At 49.7% G+C, this 18,596-nt stretch overlaps 1 pseudogene across 1 annotated transcript; it reads left to right on the top strand.

Moving 5' to 3' along the window:
• The first annotated feature begins 8,248 nt into the window (after window positions 1-8,248).
• LOC308548055 (ubiquitin domain-containing protein 2 pseudogene) lies at window positions 8,249-13,716 on the top strand (annotated as a pseudogene). The gene is made up of 2 exons: window positions 8,249-8,265; window positions 13,118-13,716. The product of its transcript is annotated as a ubiquitin domain-containing protein 2 pseudogene (transcript).
• Window positions 13,717-18,596: the final 4,880 nt, after the last annotated feature.

Below are 18,596 nucleotides of genomic sequence, written 5' to 3'. Positions count from 1 at the left end.
TTTCTAACAGACTCTCAGGCCACGCTGATGCTGCTGGTCCACGAGTACACTTTGAATGACAACAAAGTAGGCAAGTCTTAATGTGCCCATTTCACAGATGAGGAAATTGAGGTTCAGGGAGGAAACCCAGGTCTGCCTGACTCCAAAATCTGTGCTCCTTCTCCCATGCTACTAAAGGTTTCTCAGTGGCCGGATGACATCCTGATTGTCATAGGACAGGAAGGTAAATCGGACGGGTGGGTAGCATGGATTTGAGGCAAAGAGAATGAAGGAGGAGCTCATATTAGAACATCACTGAAGCAATTCAGGTGGGAGGACATACAGCCGTAGAATAGAGTGTGTGAATAAAGAGGTGACAGATACGTGGAGGGAGTTTTTTTGGACAGGATTTTATAGTTTTATTAACACAAATACAATGTGCACAGAAGCCGTCTCCTGGTCCTGTTGTATTTTCCTTCACAGTACTTGCTATTAAGTGATTATGTGTGTGGTACATGGTTTGATGGTTTGTGGCCATTTAAAATGTTCTGGTGTCAGTAACTATGCCCACTGTTTCCCAGTGCTTAGCATAGTGCCTGGCATATAGTAGGTGCTCCAAGAAACGTTTATTGAATGAATAAATAAGTGAAATAGGCTCTCCATAGGCCCCTTCAGCCTCCAGCTCCTAAACCTCAAAATTCATTGTGTCAACATATGGAGGAGCCGACACTAGTTTTCTCTTTGAGGGAGTTCACATCCAGGGCTTTGGTGTTGAAATGAGAGAAATTACCTATAGACACAGTTGCGACTCCTTTATGACTTTTTAAAAAATCATAGTCATAATCATAAGCCCCTGTGGACCACAGGTGGATGTCACTAAGTCGGCTTGGGAAGCTCCGATCTGGGGCTGCATTATCTCGCAAACTCACTCCAAGGTGAGTGGTGGTGGTGGTTTGGTGGAGCATCAAACTGAGCAGAAAACAGATATAATACAAGTTAATCTTTGTTAGCACTTAAGAAGAGCCAGGCCCTGTTCTAAGAACTTAACTCATTTAACACCCACATTGTGAGGTAGGTCTTACTATCCCCATTTTAGAGATGGGCAAACTGAGGCAGGTTAAAGACATAGCCCAGGTCACAGAGCTAGTGGATCTGCAGAGCTTGGCTCCCAAGGGGATTTTTGCCCTTATATCCAGTGAGTTTTGATCCTGTTCATGAGCCAAACTCACTTCTTTCTTTCTGTTTCCTTTCTCTTCTCTGTAGCAGAGGGCAGTGATTAAGCATATCAATTCCAGAAGCAAAAGCCCAAGTGTAAATCCCAGCTCAGACATCCCTGTGTGGTTTCAAGCAAGTCAATTAACCTTTCTGTGCCTCAGTTTCCTCAGATGTAGTACTTGGATAACGCCTGAAGCTGCCTCGTAGAACTGTGGATATGCTTACGAATCATGCTGGCAAAGGGCTCAGATCAGTGCCTGGCCCAGAGTGGATGCAACTTGTGTGCTTGGTATTATTGTATTTTAAAATAGCAAAGAACAGACCTTGGTTGGAAGATTCTTTGAATCAGTTCCTGGGTGGCCAGATAAGTCACCTGCTCTGCTTAGAACTAGGAGACCCAAGCTCCAGGCTCCGCCTTGCCCTTTCCAGCCGTGTGACTTTGCACAAGTTACTAGCTCTTTCTGAGCACCAGTTCTTACATGTGTGAAATCAGGTGTCATCCTTCCCCACAAAATTCCTAAACATTCAAAAAAAAAAAAAAAAATACTGGCTCTAAAGCAATGGCTGGACCCTAGAATCTCTTCTTTATAACCAGTTACCTAAGATTCACACAGACAAATGAAACAACAGAAGCACTCATGTTTCTCTGAGCTGGGCACAGGCCACCCTTGGAAAGCCCTGGGAGCCATGAAAAGCACAGTCTCAGAAGTCGCAGTTGCTTTCTTCCCGGTGTCCCACCTAGTGGCTGCCGAGGGGCTGCAATTGTGTGTCATCTGCACAGCGGGGTTGGCCGTTGTATTGAAAGAACACCGGGAACTCCCAGTCCTGACAGAGAAAACAGTATTCCAGGGGTTCTCCAAGCCCATGGCCTCCACCGCAGCTGTGCTGGAACTCGGGCCACTGGTCCCCGCCTGGGACGTCCCACGACTTTCCCGAGGTTCGGGAAGGTCTGGGTGTTGGACTGGCTGGGCTGGTGGAGGCTGGATTGTGCTTTCTCAGGGGGATTCGCCCCGAATCTGCTAACTCTCAGTGTGGCTGCGCTGCTGAACAAAAGATGTAAGCAGAGCCGAGGGCCGGGGCGGTGGCCGGGAGGCGAGGAAGGACCTAGGGGAGAGCAGGGGAGGAGAGACCCTCCTCCGAGGGCCCAGGGCTCCCGTGCATACAGGGCTGGGGCGGGGGCTGCACCCGCTGTTGCCTCATTTCCAAGGACGGGCTCAGGAGAGGGGGTAACGGGGACCAGGGCCAACCATGGAATGGGCACCTCTAAGACAGCTCCTGAAAGGGTGGTCTGGGAACCACCCAGTGGTCAAGAGGTGCCTTCCTTAGGTTTCCTGGGCAAATGGTCAGCAATTCCCTGGACTTCCTTTTTTTTTTTTTAACCCTTGCCCACGGATATTTTTTTCCATTGCTTTTCAGAGAGAGTGGAAGGGAGAGAGAGAGAGAAACACTGATGTGAGAGAGACATGTCGATTGGTTGCTTCCTGCATGCGTCTCGACCAGGGCTGGGGATCAAGCTTGCAACCGAGGTATGTGCCCTTGGCCAGAATCGAACCCAGGACCCTTCAGTCTGAGTGCTGACTCTCTAACCACTGAGCAAACCCGGCTAGGGCAGGACTTTCATTTTTAAATACACATAAGGATGCTTACTAGTGATGCAGAAAAGAGAAGGTATTGTAATCATTAAGTTTGAGTCCATGGGACAGGGAGAGAGATTAACACGAAGCAGGCATGCCCTTCTCCACTCTTCCTGATGGACAGAGGATTGATTGAGGGCCTGCTCTCAGACCTTTAGAGATCCGATCAGGGAAATGGGTTACATTTGTATGAGAAAGGGCACAGTGAAAAGATGCAGGAAAGAGAACAGACCTTCCGGGGGAGGGAAGGTGAGAGAGAGGAGAGAGCAAGGGAGTCAGGCAGAGAAAGACTGAGTCAGTGGCTGCTTGTGGTGGGACTTTGGGGAGAGGTCTGAGCACAGAGGACACACGTCGTGTTGTGGCCACCAGTGTTTCTTGGATCCTGCTCCTGCGTGTGGAGACACACCCACCTGATGAGTCCTGAGCTAGAAGCCAAGTTGAACTCTGCCAGTTCAGGTCCCACAGGAAACAGACGCCGGTTGGAATTAGACGTGCAAGAGACGCACAGGGTATGGATGGACCCGGGAAGAACCTTCTCTGACACGCGAGAAACGAGAAGCGAAAGGAAGGAGGGTTGGAGGGAAAGTCCTTAGCCTGCAGGGCAGCAAGGAGGAAGTCTCGGCCAGACTGCTGGGGAGCCCCAGGGAGAAGATGTCCCTGTGGAGAAGCCCTGACATGGGCCAGAATGGCAGCCCTGCCCTGCTCCGCACTGGCTGGGAGCAGAGATGCTGCCAGGTTCTCCCTTGGAGGGATATCTGAGCAGTGTGTGTCCCCATGGCCACCACCAGCCTGAGAGCACAGGGTAGCCCCAAAGAGGGTTGGTTCTGGAGGCAAAAGTTTGTTCCAGTAGCCACAGTTAGAAGGTGGGGAGGGGGTCCCAGGATGAGGGCAGTGGGGTGGAGGCAGAAGAGCAATTTTCAACAGGTTGCCACGTGGGCCACTGCATCTTCCTGCAGGTTCTTCAAGGTGCCCCGGAAACCACAGGCCCCGTGACTGCCCACAAAGCCTCAGCCAGGATGGCAACAGCTTTGGTTCCACGCCCGTGGCTCTCAGTGCTGCTGTGCACTGGAACCCGGATGCCCGGGCTCCGCCTCTCAGAGCTTCTGACTCAGTTGTTTCTGGGAGCAGCCTGGGCGTCAGTTCCCCTTGAGAGTCCAACATGCAACCCGGCTGAGAGCTGCTGGTCTAGCCTAAGAGCAACGGGCAGTTTGCTCTTTCACTCAGCTAGCTACTGGATCTAACAGACAGCCTGTTAGTCCGGGTGTGTGTCCAAGCATGTGTCCCAGCTCAGGTGACCTCCAGCATGAACTCTGAGGCCTTGGAATACTCACATGCAGGGCATCTTATCAAACCGAGATCCTTTAGTATTCAGTGTTCTGTGTTTTAAAAAGCACCATCCAGCCTGGCTGGTGTTGCTTAGTGGTTGAGTGTCGAGATATGAACCAAGAGGTCACCGGTTTGATTCCCAGTCAGGGCACATGCCGGGGTTGTGAGTTCTGTCCTTAGTAGGGGGCATGCAGGAGGCAGCCGATTGATATTTCTCTCTCCCTCTCTAAAATCAATAAAAACATATTTTAAAAAAAGCATGTCCGATGAATATACTTTTATTTGGGGCCAGATCATTCCTGGTGGCCTCTCCTGGGTGTTGGTGGCCCAGTTTATTCCGTGAAATTTGCAGGCTGACAGGCAGGGCACATCCCCACCCCTGGGCGTGGTGCTGGTCTATAGCCAGCTGGCTGCCCCTCTCCGGCCCTCAGTCTCCAGGTGAGGGGGAACAGCCACGGTGGTGCTGTAATTGAGGCTGTCGGCACCTGTATCAGCAATGAAGGCAGCCTCTGCCACCAGCTAACAGGGGACTGGAATCTCTTCCTCCCAGATGAGAGAGGAGACTCAAATGCTCAAAGCTGTGAGCCACAAAGGAGACCTGTGGTGGGCTAAAAAGTGGCCCCTAAAAGGTATGTCCAAGGCCTCAGTCCTGGTACCTGTGCAGGTGAATTTATTTGGAAATAGATGTAATTAAGGATCTCAAGATCCTGAGTCCACAGTCTGGGGCGGGCCTGAGATCCTGCATCTCTACCTGGCTCCCAGATGGTGCTAATGGTCCTCTGAGCAGCGAGGCCACGGGACTGTGTCTCTGTACGTGTGTGTGCCTTGGACGGTGTGTGTCAGCTTCACTGGATGGGTACACCTTTCCTGACCTACAGAATCAGCCTCTCTGGGGCAGAGGCCTGTACTCTGTGTTTAATCATCTCCCCAGGACAGCCTCACAACCACAGGATTTGGGGGTCTGGGGTAGTTAGGCCTGGGAAGACAGTGGCCCCTGAGGGAGTCTGAGTCTCTTTCTTATTGGGGCAAGGGAAAAAAGCATCCACATTTTTAAAGGACCTCTTCTGTGCCCCACCCTGTTATAGTAAACCTTATGTTCATTAGTGTATTTAATCATCAGAACAACTCCTGGGAGGCAGCTTCTGTTCTTACCCCCATTTTGCAGATGGGAAAACTGAGGCCTAGAGAGACAAAGAATCTTAATGTCCTATAAACAGATGCTCACAGTCAGACCCACTGCTGGCTGTCTGATAACACACTGCCCCGAATTCACAGTGACTAACTCCCCCCCTCTCCCAACTGGGTCCCGGCAGAGTTCTGTTTAAGGCCAGTGCTTCTCAAGCTTTAATGCGTCTTCAAGTCATGTGAAAATGCGGGTCCTGGCTCCCAGGAGATGACCCTGTTTCCCTCAGAGGAATCATCCCTGACATGGATTAGGAGTCACCTGCAGGGGCCATCTGCGAATCCGAATCCGAATTAGAGATGAAAGACCAGGCACCTTGGGGAGGTGGGGCAGGACCAACGGCAAGCAGGCGCCATCCTGTTTTCCAGCCATTTTAACACCTGGACACCTGGATAATGGGATCACCTGAGCCATCGAATTACAGAGCAATTGGCACTTAATAGAACTAAGATACGCTGAGCACCTGCTAATGGATTGCTTTGAAAAGGAAACAGCTGCCCACTTGCCTCGTTAATCTCATTATGCCCATGCTTGAAATTACCTCCTTGGAGCAATGAGCAACTCGGTGGCCCTACGTGACCAAGAATGGAAGGCTCGCTCTACATTAGAGACACATGGGACAACAGGGCCCATCATTAAAAACAGAATGGGGAAACCTGGTGGAGGCCCTCCTTACAAAGTCCGCCCTGGGGGACGTGCGTGGGTGAGCGTGTGGAGCCGGTGGGGTGAGCTCGCGTACGTGACCCTGGCTTCCCTCTTCCCTGGAAGGGTCCTGTAGAAAACCAGTCCACAGTGAAGCCATCACAGGTCTGTAGTAACTGACAAACGCCAGCTTTCTACAAAACAATGCATTCCATTTATTGCCTTTTAAAAACCCTGTTTTTGTAAGACTTAGGTGTTAAGATGATTTTACTTTATGAAACGGGGATGATGCTAAATGTGTTACCTTTTTTAAAAAAAAAATGTCCTCAGTTGGTAACATAAGCAGGCAGCCTTGTTTCAGCCCCTTGATGTCTTAAGTAGTTTGTGAAATCCACAAATCTGGAAACCTCAGCCTTCGGCCGTTGCTATAAACACACATGTACACGACGTTAAATGCAGCGTTGCGCATAAAAGCGCAGGATGGAAGCAACCAAAACGCTCATCTGTAGGGGCCTGGCTCAGTTATGTAATCTCAGCAGTGGCAGGTTATGAAAATAGAGGCTTGTGCGAGCTCCGTGATATATTGTGTTCTTTTTTTTTAAAATATATCTTTATTGATTTCAGAGAGAGGAAGGGAGAGGGAGAGACAGAGATAGAAACATCAATGATGAGAGAGTCATTGATCGAGCCCACAACCCGGGCATGTGCCCTGGCCGGGAATCGAACCCCGATCGCCTGGATCCTAGGGTCGATGCTCAACCGCTGAGCTACGCCCGGCCGGGCATCGTGATATATTGTTAAGTGGAGGAAACAGGCTGTGAGACGGCAGAGGGGCTCCTGGGGTGTTAGGGCTATGGAGTGACGTGGATACGGAGTTTCTGGGAAAATCCCCAAGAAGCTCTGGCAGTGGCTGCCTCTGGGGAGCAGGACTAGGAACCAGGGTGGAAAGGAGATTTCCTTTTTATTACAGACTTTCTTGGACTGTTTGAACTGGTTATTGTGCTCGTGTGTTAATGTTTGGACAAACAAGTTAATTAACCAAGTGACTGTCTGGGACCATAGCTAGGTGGAGATGCTAGTTAGGAGGCCCAGGAAGGAAATCCCAGCGCGGCTATCAATGCGGGATTTTCCTCCTTGGCACCTCAGCTGTAAAGAGGGCTGGTCGCTCTTTACATCCCCGGCTGGTTCAGATGGAGGCTGTTAGAATGCACGTGGAGCTTGGTTGGGGGTCACACTCCTTTTAGGCCCTGCTTCTCAAACTTGAATTGCTAAGAAGGCTCCTTAAAACACAGCTTGCTGGGTCTCACCCCAATCTGACTCTGGAGGTCTGCCTGGGGTGTGAAGACCTACATTTCTCACACTCTCCAAGGGGATGCTGACCTGCTGGCCCAGGACCCCATACTGAGGACCATAGCTTAGAGGGTTCCAACCCTGCTGCTGGGTATTTCTTTCCCCAGATAAATTGCTAGCCCTTCCCCACACGGCACCAGGCAGCAGGTGGGGCTTTGTGGGCCTGCTAAGTTAAGATGAATGGGAAACAGAGCGGGGAGTCCAGCCTGGCTGCAGCTGGGATCCCTCGGGTGCGTTAAGAGCACCCACGCCCGAGCCCCATCCCAGACCAGTTAAGTCAGAACCTTTCAGTGTGGGCTCAGCTGTAGGTCATTTTAAAAACACCGTGGGTGAACTTTGAGTACAGACTGTGCGTGAGTGTCCTGTGGCTGCCTTAGCCAAGTACCTCAAACTGTGTGGCTTAAACAAAAAATGTATTGTCTCACATGGGAGGCCAGGAGCCCAAATCAAGGCGGCTCTCAGCAGGGTTGGCTCCCCCAGAGGGTCGTGAGTGAGGGAAGTGTATGTTCCAGGCCACCCTCCTTGGCTTGTAGATGGCCCTCTTCTCTCTGTCTTTCTGTGTCCAATGTTTTTAAATAAGGACACCAGTCATATTGGATTCAGGGCTACCCTAACCCAGTACAATCTCATGTGAATTAATTATATCTGCAAAGACCCTATTTGCAAATGAGAACTCATTCTGAGGTCGTGGGGTTAGAACTTCAACCTGTGAATTCTGGGGGACACACTTCAACAAACACCAAATTGTGTATAAAGTTTGCTTTTCAAACTGTAATGTACATAATAATTACTTGGGGCCTTAATAAGCACAGATTCTGACGCATTAGGTCCGGGCAGGGCCTGACACTCAGCATTTCTAACTAGAGTCTAGACTGGATCAGATTATAGTCAGGAATTATAAATTCTGTTAGGTGTGATCATGGCATTTGTGGTTGGGTAAGAAAGTGTCATATTTTACAATGAGATGCAGACGGACACACTGAGGCTGAAATGTCTGGATGACTACCACGTTCTTTCAAATATTCCCATGAACAGTAGGAAATACGGCGAAATGCTAACGATTTTTAAATCTAGGGGGTGGGGGTGAGAGGTTTAGTCTTATTAGTTTGCTTTTCCTCATGTTAGAAATTTTTCATTAAAAAAAAAAAGCTTTCCAGGTGACTCTGAGGTGTAGTGGGGGCTAAATACCTCTGGGATGGATGGAAAGACAGAGGGACAGATGGGGGTGGGGAATGCCTGGACGTTGGTTTCAGGGCCCACTCCTGAGCTCTCAACGTGGGAACGATAGCTGTGGGCACCAGCACTTTGTTTGTCAGCACCGAGTTTTTATTTTTCTGCCACCATAATTTCCGTTTGCCTCCAAGTGAGTTCTGGGAGGTACCAGGAAGGGGCGCCCCTGCCGGGTTTACCTGCTCTGGGGAGCTGAGGGCAGTTTAGGTTTCTGACCTGCAATCTTTGCTTCTGTGTCTCTAGCCCTTAGCATAATGCCCAGCACACAGCAGGCACTCAGTAAATGCACTGAATGAATCAACAGTTGGACACTTACGCTGAAGGCCTGGCCTATTCCAGAGGATCCAGGCTCAGGGGGGTTGGGTGACCTGTCCCAAGAGGCTGAGCTGGGTCTGAACTTCTAAGTCAGTGCTGGAAACAGGATGCGAGCCCCATGCACGATTCTAAATGTTCTAGTAGCCATGTTTTAAAGTGGAAAGGAATGTGTTAATCTCGAGGATACATTTTGCTTAACCCAATATGGCCAAGATATTGTTTCAACAGGTCATCTCTGTTTTAAAATTACGGGGCCGTGCAGGAGGGAGATCTCATGGTGAGGGAATAGTTCTGTGCCTTGATTGCGGTGGTGATCACACAAATCTACACGCGTGATAAAAAGACATAGAATCATTTACACACATGCCCATGTCAGTTTCCTGGTTTTGATGCTGTCTGATTATTGGGTAGGATGTCGCCATAGGGCAAAACTGCGTGCAGGTGCCTGGGCCCTCTGTGGGCTATCCCTGCAACTTCTCGTGAACCTATAATGATTTAAAAAGGAATTTTAACCTTTTCAAGATAGTTTACAACTAAAAATAATTTTTCAACTAGAAAAAAAAGTTAAAAACCGAGTCTCTGAGCTCTGATGTGCAGGTCTTAGTCTGGACCAGTCTGAGCGCTTGGTAGCCACGCGTGGCCCGTGGCTGCTGCCGTGGACGGCACAGCTGTTGCCTGTAGCTCTTGCCTCCCACACAGCATTCCTGGAGGTGGGTTCCTGGAGGCCTGTTCTGGCTTCTGGTAAAGTTACTTACCTTAGTTAGGTCACTGCCTCTTCTGAGCCTCAGTTATCTTTATCTGTAAAGTGGGACTAAAAATCGTTCTTATTCTGCCCAGTTGTTGTGATGTGTTAAATGAGTAGTCAGCACTTACGAGTGCTGCCATATTTGAAACCCTTCCTGTCATATTACCTACTGCTTCTGTCTGCTGGTCTTCCCCAAGCAACACATGCTCGAGTGTCTCTTCTCATTTTAGCTGCTGGGCAGGAAGTAGGATGACATCCCCTGTGTATCTTTGGCCCCTCACTCCTGGTTGCTGTAGCTACACTGTCCCTTCCTGAAAGATAGCAAGCTGGCTGTTGCTCAGCTCTGAGGCCAGGCCTTCTGCAAAGATCCTTGCAAAGCTGGTTTCAAAACTAAGGACTTACCCTGTAAGCCCAGGGCTGCGCTTCTGCTTTGCAGAGGGCGGCTGCTTTTTGCCATATAAGGCAATCCCTTGACAAGTGGGTGACACAGGTGAGCTCGCAGCTGCACCGCAGGGTCTCACTCAGCTAAGCCCAAAAGGCGCTTCCAACTGAGCATGTGCGCAGAACTTAGCAATGAGGAGATTTTGACGCCTTTTATGGTCTAGAAGAAGAAAGACCTGTACACCGCAAAAGCAGAAACACAGAGCTTTATCGCTGTGAGAAACGGTAGGTTGACCTCATAGTGACACTTTCAACAAAACCAGGATGTAACTCACCACAGAGCAGATGCTCACAAACACCCCGAAGGAGGCTGCCCGCCCGGGGGTTACTGAGGGTGGCAAGAGGCAGTCACAGGAATCGACCGCAAAATTTAAGCGGCGTGGGGGTGGGGGGAGGACTTTGGATGGGGCATAAACCCTCCACCCCCCGCCCCCACCCTCGCCCCTCCTGAACCTCAGGGCTCATCCATGGGGCTTCCTGGCCTGTGACCAGGTTAGCTTTCCCCACACTGACCTTAAACCCTGCTCTGTCTTCAAAGGACTTCACCCCTCTCTGCCTCCCCATCTTCACCTGAGCCTCTGAAGGGGGGAGGAGAGGGAGCAGGAGGGTCTCTGGGAGGTAGGATTTGAGCTGAGGCCTGAAGAGTGAAGGAGTGGAGAAAGTGGGGACACTTTTCCAGGTGGATGGAAGGGCCAGTGCGAAGGCTCCGAGTAGGGGATCGTCATGGGTGCTGAGAGATGGCCAGGCCCAGGGCGGGGGAGGCTGCAGGGGCCCCCTGAGGCAGTGGGAAGTCACTGAAGAGACATCTCAGCAGCTGGGAGACATGATATGACTTACTCGGTGGGATCTCACTGCCAGTTATCAGCTGGCTGGCATGGGCGGAGAGAGGAGCAGCAGGCTGCTCACTCACTCAGCCATCTCTCGAGCGCCTCCTGCAGGCCAGGCACGGGACGCAGACGCAGTGCCCCGCTCGCAGGGGCCTTGCACCCTGGTGCTGCTTACAGGGCAAGGTCACGTCCTCCCTTGGCCCTTCTCACACTGTTCTCCGGCTGCCCTCTCCTGGCCTCTCCTTCCTAGGGCCCCTTTAATGACACTGATGGAGTTTTACTTGGATAATTGGAGAGGCAGGAAGAGGCAGGAACCCCAAGTAATTGTCTTCTGCTCCAAACGTCGAAAACTGCTGGGCTGCAAGTTTCCACTCTGTTCTCACCCCACACAACTAGGATGCCCTGGCCTTTACTCCGTCTTAGCCGAAGGGGAGGGGCAGGCAATGGTTTTAAAAAGAAAGAACAAACTTTTTTAAAAAAAAAAATACATGAGCCAAAGAGCACAGTCTGGAAAAGGGAAGGAGGAAGAGCAACTGGACAGTGGAGAAACAGGACAGACAGCCCCTCATTCAGGTGACCAAGGTCAACAGCAACAGTGGTAAGTCACGGCGACGGCATATGCCGTTGATACGGTGTCGTGAGTCCCCTGGGGTCTTCATCCGCCAAACCCACAGCCTCAGTCTAATCGAGAGAAAAACGACAGACACCCCAATAGAGGGCGCCTTACAAATCACCTGGCCAGCTTTCCTCCAAACTCTGAGGGCCCTCAGAACGAGGGGAGTCTGAGAAACCGTCACAGCCCAGAGACATCTAAGGAGGTGTGACAACTAAATGTAAGGTGTGACTGCTTCCCTACTGGGCAGCCTTGCCTTGTGGATACAGAAGTCTTCGAGGTACAGTTCTGGACAGTGATGGGGAGGCATTTGGGGCACCTGAAGGACAGAAGCCCTACCCCTCACATACCTGTGGAGGGAGCAGGTGACTCAGTTTCAGCTATTCATTTCCAGTGGGCGTCCTATAGAAGTGACAGTGTCATCCTCAGGGAATCCATTTGGAGTCACACAATGTCCACTTGGGCATTTTGAGGCAGGGTCATAATAAGCTGGGAAAATTCCTGGGCAAGAGGAATGAGGAAACTGAGGCAGGATAATTAAACAAGGCCAAACTATTTGAACAATGTACAGCCAGCCCGTGAATCGAGAGACGGTATCTTCCCAGAAGGACACTTGAGAGCAGATGATTTATACCCTCCTCTGTAGCCAGAGAAGACACAGCTTAAATCACGCTGGCTGGGAAAATCGAGAACAGAGACCCAGTTAGTGCCATTTGTGCCGGCCAACCCCAAGGACGGATGAAGTCAGGGGAACAAATAACAAACAGCCCGTTAAAGCCACATAGACCCAAGATAAAAGTCAAACAGTAAAGCAGACCAAAGAATAATCCTATACGTTCATTTGGATGCAGCAGCATATTAAAAACACACCTGGGAAGCTAATGAATATTCTACCTGAACCCTTCCCTAAGATTCCCACCCAGAGAAGATAAAAACCCTTAAGACAAAGACCCGCGTGGGCTTGCTCTAGAGCACACCCATGCCCCTTCTTGGGCATGAAGTGTTTACTTCCTCAAGTCTGAGGGTCCCCGTGAGACTTGCAACCAGGGGAGTGATGGGCAGCGGCAGCTCGTCCCAGGCTTAACCCCTGATCCTGTCTCCAAGGGCTCCTTTTCTCTGACTTTCCAGTGAGCTGACAGCGGCCCCGCCTTGGCTCACTTCTTTCATATAACGGTTCTAGGGAGCCAGAGCGGAGCGTGACCACCTAGGCGCTCTCCTGCTGCTGCTTCTGTCCGAAGCCCTTCCTTGGTTTACTATCCGCAGCTTTAATAAATGTCCTCCCTCAATCACCTGGACTGGTGTGTGAAATCTTTCCTGCACAAAGTGAAAACCCCACACACTACAGGCTGGCCTGAGAGAGACCCACTCTGGGCTGATCCCCACCTGTAACAATTTGCTTTGGGTTGAAACCAGCCTTTTTTAAAAATGGAATTTTAGAGAGACAAGAAGGGAGAAGGAGAGAGAGAAACATCAATGTGAGAGCAAAACATCGATCAGCTGCCCCCTGCAGCCCCCCCCCACAGGGAATCAAGCTTGCAGCCATATACCTGGGAATCGAACTGGCAACCCCTCAGTCAGGGGACGGCGCCCAACCAACTGAGCCACACCAAGGTGCAGCCAGCCTTTGAAAAACGGGAAACCCGAGTGGAAAAGTGATTATCCCATGGCAGATGGACAACTGTGTAGCAAGAGGGACAAATTTTGGGATACTGCACCAGCTTTAGAAGGCCGTAAAGAGGTTTGGGATGCCTTGAAGGCTGCAGCACATGCTTTTGAGAGCGCTGATCATGAAATGGCACAAGCAATCATTGATGGTGCAAGCAGAGCGTTACCAGAGTGCTGTGATGAGCTGGGAAACGGGTACCAGCTTCCAGCCTGTCGCCTGGCACCACCCATCAACGTGACAGAGGGAAAGAACTACAGAGAGACTGGATGTTCCTGAGCCACCTCCTAATTCTGGACACGAGCGTCAGCTCCGCCTGTGCCTTTCCACTGGCGAAGATGCCAGACTTGTGGGCTGCAGCACAGACTCGGTATACCACGGGGGGCGGCTCTGCGCAGCAGAGGGGGTGGGCCCGAGGAGTCAGGGGGGGCTCCTTTTGGGCAGGCCTCCCACCCACAAAATGAAGTTGGAAGAGCTGAAGATCCCAAAGGGCTGTGTTGTGCAGGTTGTCATGAGCCGACCTTCGCGAAAGCCAACACCAGTTGAGAACTGAGCCGGTCCTATTGGTTGGTTCTCAGCTCCCTCCCGCTCCTTTTTATTGTTACCTACTCTGTGACATATTTCTTTTCACTGCTCTGAATTCTGTATAATGGGTTTAGTTCTGAGGAAATACCAGTGAAAAAACTCCATTCCATCTGTGATGGAGATCAACAAAAATAACTAATAAAACACAAAGAACTAGCCTTTGAGACTCATGTAATTACAATTTCTAACTTGAGGGGCAGTTAAGAAATAGACAAACATATTTATTTTAAAACACCCAGCAACTATGTAGTGGCTGTATTTAAATTATCTGAACTGTAACTAGAACATTGTATCCATGAAGAAAAACAGTAAGCCCCTTGTGAATACTTAATTTTTATAAAAGTAAATAAAATTTCCAGAAATCATAAGGTGGAATCAATATTGGTTCATTAATGGTGACAAATGTATCCTATGAATGTAAGATATTAGTCATACGGGAAATGGGTGTGGGCTATGCAGGAACCCTCTATCAGTTCTCAACAATCTTATAAATCTAAAACTATTTGAAAACTTGTGTTTGAAAAACCAGGGCCTTGGCACAGTATTTTGCAGTGATCACGAGTGCCACCTTGTGGGCAGACGGCTACATTACCTGTGTCCAGTCCCCACAAAACAAACTAAAAGGGTCACAAACTCTGGGCTTGGGAAATGGAAACGGCCTGTTGCGTGCCCTGCAGTGGCTCCTAATCAAGTTGGGGGCCAACGTGAAGGAAATACAGAATTCCTCATCCCGGCTAGGACTTATCTGCACCTTTATCTTGGGCTAGAGACTGAGCTGATCCATCCCACTGTCACTGGCCCAAGACAGCCTCGTGGGACGTGCTCATGACGTCAGCTTTAGTTCCTGTAGCTCCTGGACCCTGCTGGGCAGCTGGGAGGAGGGAGGGGGGAGGAGAGGCAGCTACCCTCTTGTCCCCCAATAAAAAGCCCAGGACTTCCCCATGATTTTTAATGTCCATTCTTAGGAAATTGGGTCAGGAGAGGGAGTATCTCATTCATTAATTACAAATGTCCAGCTCCAGCTAATAAAGCTGGGACCTGGATTTAACAAGGAGTCCTCGGGCCCCTGTCTGGAGCCTGCTGTGGATCGCATGAGGAGGAATGTGGTTTGTCCTTGCCCTTGCTTCCTCCTTGCCTTACAGCTGCTCTTCTTGGCTGGGGTTGCCCGGTAAGACCAGGGTGCCCAGTTACGTTCATATTTCAGATGAACAACGAATAATTTAATAATTTTTTAATTTTTTTTTTTAGTATAAGTATACTCCATGCAATATTTGGGGCTATTTATACTAAAATATTATTCATTGTTTATCTGAAGTTCAGATTTAACTGGGTGTCCTGTGGCTCTATTTGTTCCACCTGGCAACCCTATTTCTGACCCCTCCAGGCTCAGGGAGTGGGGAGGAGAGGTGGCGGCAGGCAGAAGGCTTTTATTGGATACGTGGTGGTTCGTTGGTTTCCCGTTGCTGTCATAACAAATTACCACACATTTTGTGGCTTAAAATATTAATTTATACCCTTACAGTTGTGGAGCTCAGAAGTCTAGAACCAAGGTGTTGGCAGGACTGCCTTCCCTCCGGAGGGAGGTTCTAGAGCAGAATCTCTTCCCTGGCCTTTTCCAGATTCTAGGAATCCTTCCTCCATCTTCAAGCCAGTAGCGTAGAATCTTCCAGTCCCTCCCTCCCTCTTCTCCTCCCCTCCTTCCATCATCACATCCCCTTCTCTGCCTCTGACCCTCCTGCCTCTCTCTTATAAGGACCTGTGATGACATTGTGCCCAACCAGATAATCCAGGATGATCCCCCATCTCAAGATCCTTAACTTAATCACATCTGCAAAGTCCCTTTTGCCATGTAAGGTGACATAGTCACAGGTTCTGGGAATTAGGTCATAGGTGTCTTGGGGGGCCTGTTATTCCACCTCCCACAGGTGACAAGCTGTCTTCGGGCCATCTGGGCCTGGCCCAGCTTCAGGCTGATTTTGAGCCTATGGCCACTTCTGTGCATCCTTGGGAGGCTGCCCTGCCCACGGCTACTCCTCTGGCTGGGCGGCGCCTGTCCTCGGGAGGCCCGCTCCCAGGTCACCCTGGTTGGCGGATGCCCCTGCAGCCTGTCATTGCCGGGCCCAGGGGAGAATCCCCTCCTCCAGGACTCCGGGCTGCCGTGCCCGTAGGCGTTCTGAATCCCGGGTGGCAGCTGGCTGGTCACTGCCAGGAGCAGACTCCACTCCTCTGCCCCCACCCCGCAGCTCCTGCACGTGCGACGTGGACGTTGGCTGGAGCTCTCAAGGAGGCGCCTCAGTGCCCCCCCCCCCCGCACTGGCCCTGGGGTGAGAGGCAGGCTCCCCGTTATTCCTGGGGAAATGGCCTCAGCCCTCCCACAAGTCTTTCCCCAGATCCCCCGATCTCCACGGCCTTGAACCTTTCACATCCCCTTTCTGAAGGGGACTAGCCCTCCCCGGAGAGGAGATGTGGGCTCTGGGAGGGCAGTGGAAACGGCACGTCCAAAGGCGTGGAGCTGGAGAAGACCGTGAGTGGGCGAAGGTCCCAAGAGAAAGTGGCATCATGAATGGGGCCGGGTGATCAGGGGTGCAGCCCTGGAGGACAGCTCGATGGCTTTAGATTTACAGAAATGTTTCAGAGAGTGCACAGTCCCATACACCCCGCGCGCAGTGTCCCACAGTGGGAATGGCTCACGTTATTATGGCACATGTGCTACAACGAATGAGTCCTTGTTTCTACATTATTATTGACTGAAGCTCATAATTTATTCAGATTTCCTTGTTACCTGTTACCCCTTTTCTGCTCCGGGATCCCATCTAAGATCCCACTTCACGCTTTGTCGCCACGTCTCCTCAGACCTCTCCCGGTTGTGACAGTTCCTCGGCCTTCCCTTGTTTTGGTGACCCCGATAGTCCTGAGGAGCGCTGTCTGAAGTTTTGCAGGCTGTCCCTCAGTTGGGGTTTGACTGCTGTGTCTGTCATGGTTAGACTAGCGTATGGGTTTGGGGAGGCCCCCAGGGGTAAAGTGCTGTTTCCACTTCATCACATCAAGCGCCCAAATGATCAACGTAATTTGTCACTGCTGGTGTTGGCCTCGATGCCCTGCCCGGGCAGCCTTGGTGGGGTTTCTCCGCTGCACAGCTCGGCCCCCCTCCCATGAGCGTCCCGACCTCTTTGGAAGGAGGTCGCTGTGCACAGCCCTGGGGGAGAGGGAGTTACTCTCAGAGCATCCACACAGTCATTGGGGTTCTTTCGAAAGGGAGGTGTGCCTCTCCCTCCACGTTTATTTAGTCAATCACATATGTAGGAACATGCTTTATTAACTTTCCAAATTCTTTCACGAAGCAACAGCTATACAAACAGAAAAAGCCTTAAACATAAGGCTATGCTGGACAGAGACGTATCCGAGTTTCATTCCATTGTACGTTCCAGAAACTGAAAAACTAAACTGTTCGTGTCTTTATGTCTTCGGGATTCATTCTAAAGGCTTTTAGATCACTCTGTAGTTGAGAATTTTTAACCTTAAAAAACTCCATGTGGGACTATAGTGACAGCATTGAAGTGGCCTGAGGTCTGTTTCTTGGTTTTTACAATCACTGTGTTTCCGATATTTATTTCAGATCTATTCTATGAATGCAGGATGTACCATGGCAGGAGCCAGGGACCCATGCGGCACACGAGTGAGCTCGGAAAATTCTGGATTTTTCAAGCTTACTCTTGTGATAAATGCTCTTGCACTGGGGGCAAGATCTATACCTGGGGTTCTCCAAATACACCCAGTTTTTAAAAGATATGTAATAAAAATGTACAAATTTGAAGCTTATGTAAATATTATTAAAGTGCAAGATTAACAGCAGTAACAGTTAAGAACAGTTAAGTAACAGCAAACCGTGGCTTACAAGTGAAATCTGACCAGCTGTCTGTCTTTGTGTAGCCAGTGAGTTAAGAATGATTTTTACATTTTAAATGGTTGGGAAAGAAATTAAAACAATAATATTTCATAACGTGAAAATTATGTGAAATTCAAATTTCCGTGTCCATAAAGTCACAGTGGAACACAGCCATGTTCAATTGTTTGTGTATTATCCTTGGCTACTTTTGTGCAGTGAGTGACAGCAGAATTGAATTGTTGTGACAGAGACCATGTGGCTTGAAAAATCTAAAATATTTACTCTGGGGCCTTTCACAGAAAAAGTTTGCCAGCCCCAGGTTTAGTGCTGACAGCAAGTACAGTTGTCCCACCTTATCTGCGGTGTCACTCTCTGAGGTTTCAGTTACCTGCGGTCAACACCCATCTGAAAATATTACACAGAAAATTCCAGAAGTAAACAATTCATATGTCCTAAATTGCTCACTGTTCCAGGTATCATGATAAAATTTCAAGCCGACCTGCTCAGTCCTGCCCTGGACATGAACCATCCCTCCGTCCAGTGTCTTCATGCCATAGGTTCTCCCTGCCCACTAGTCACATAGAAGCTTCTGGGTTATCAGATTGACTGTTACGATATCGCAGTGCTTGTGTTCAAGTCACCCTTATTTGCCTTAGTAATGCCACATTCACATAACTTTAATTACAGTATATCCTTATAATTGTTCTATTTTATTATTAGTTATTATTGTTAATCTCTTACTAAGCCTAATTTATCAATTAAACTTTATCATAAGTATATATGTATATGTAGGAAAAAACATAGTATATATAGAGTTTGGTACTATCTGTGGTTTGAGGCATCCACTGGGGGGGCTTGGAACATGTGCCCCCAAGATAAGGGGCGGGGCTACTGTAAAGGGCTTTTCAGGGAAGAGAATTATGTTATTGATGTTGCTTAGAATTGCCGGCTCTTGGTGATAC

The sequence above is a fragment of the Miniopterus schreibersii genome, assembly GCF_964146895.1.
Source record: "Miniopterus schreibersii genome assembly, chromosome: 18".
Lineage (NCBI taxonomy): Eukaryota > Metazoa > Chordata > Mammalia > Chiroptera > Miniopteridae > Miniopterus > Miniopterus schreibersii.
Note: the sequence above shows the minus strand (reverse complement) of the source record. Positions and strands in the feature narration are given on the sequence as shown.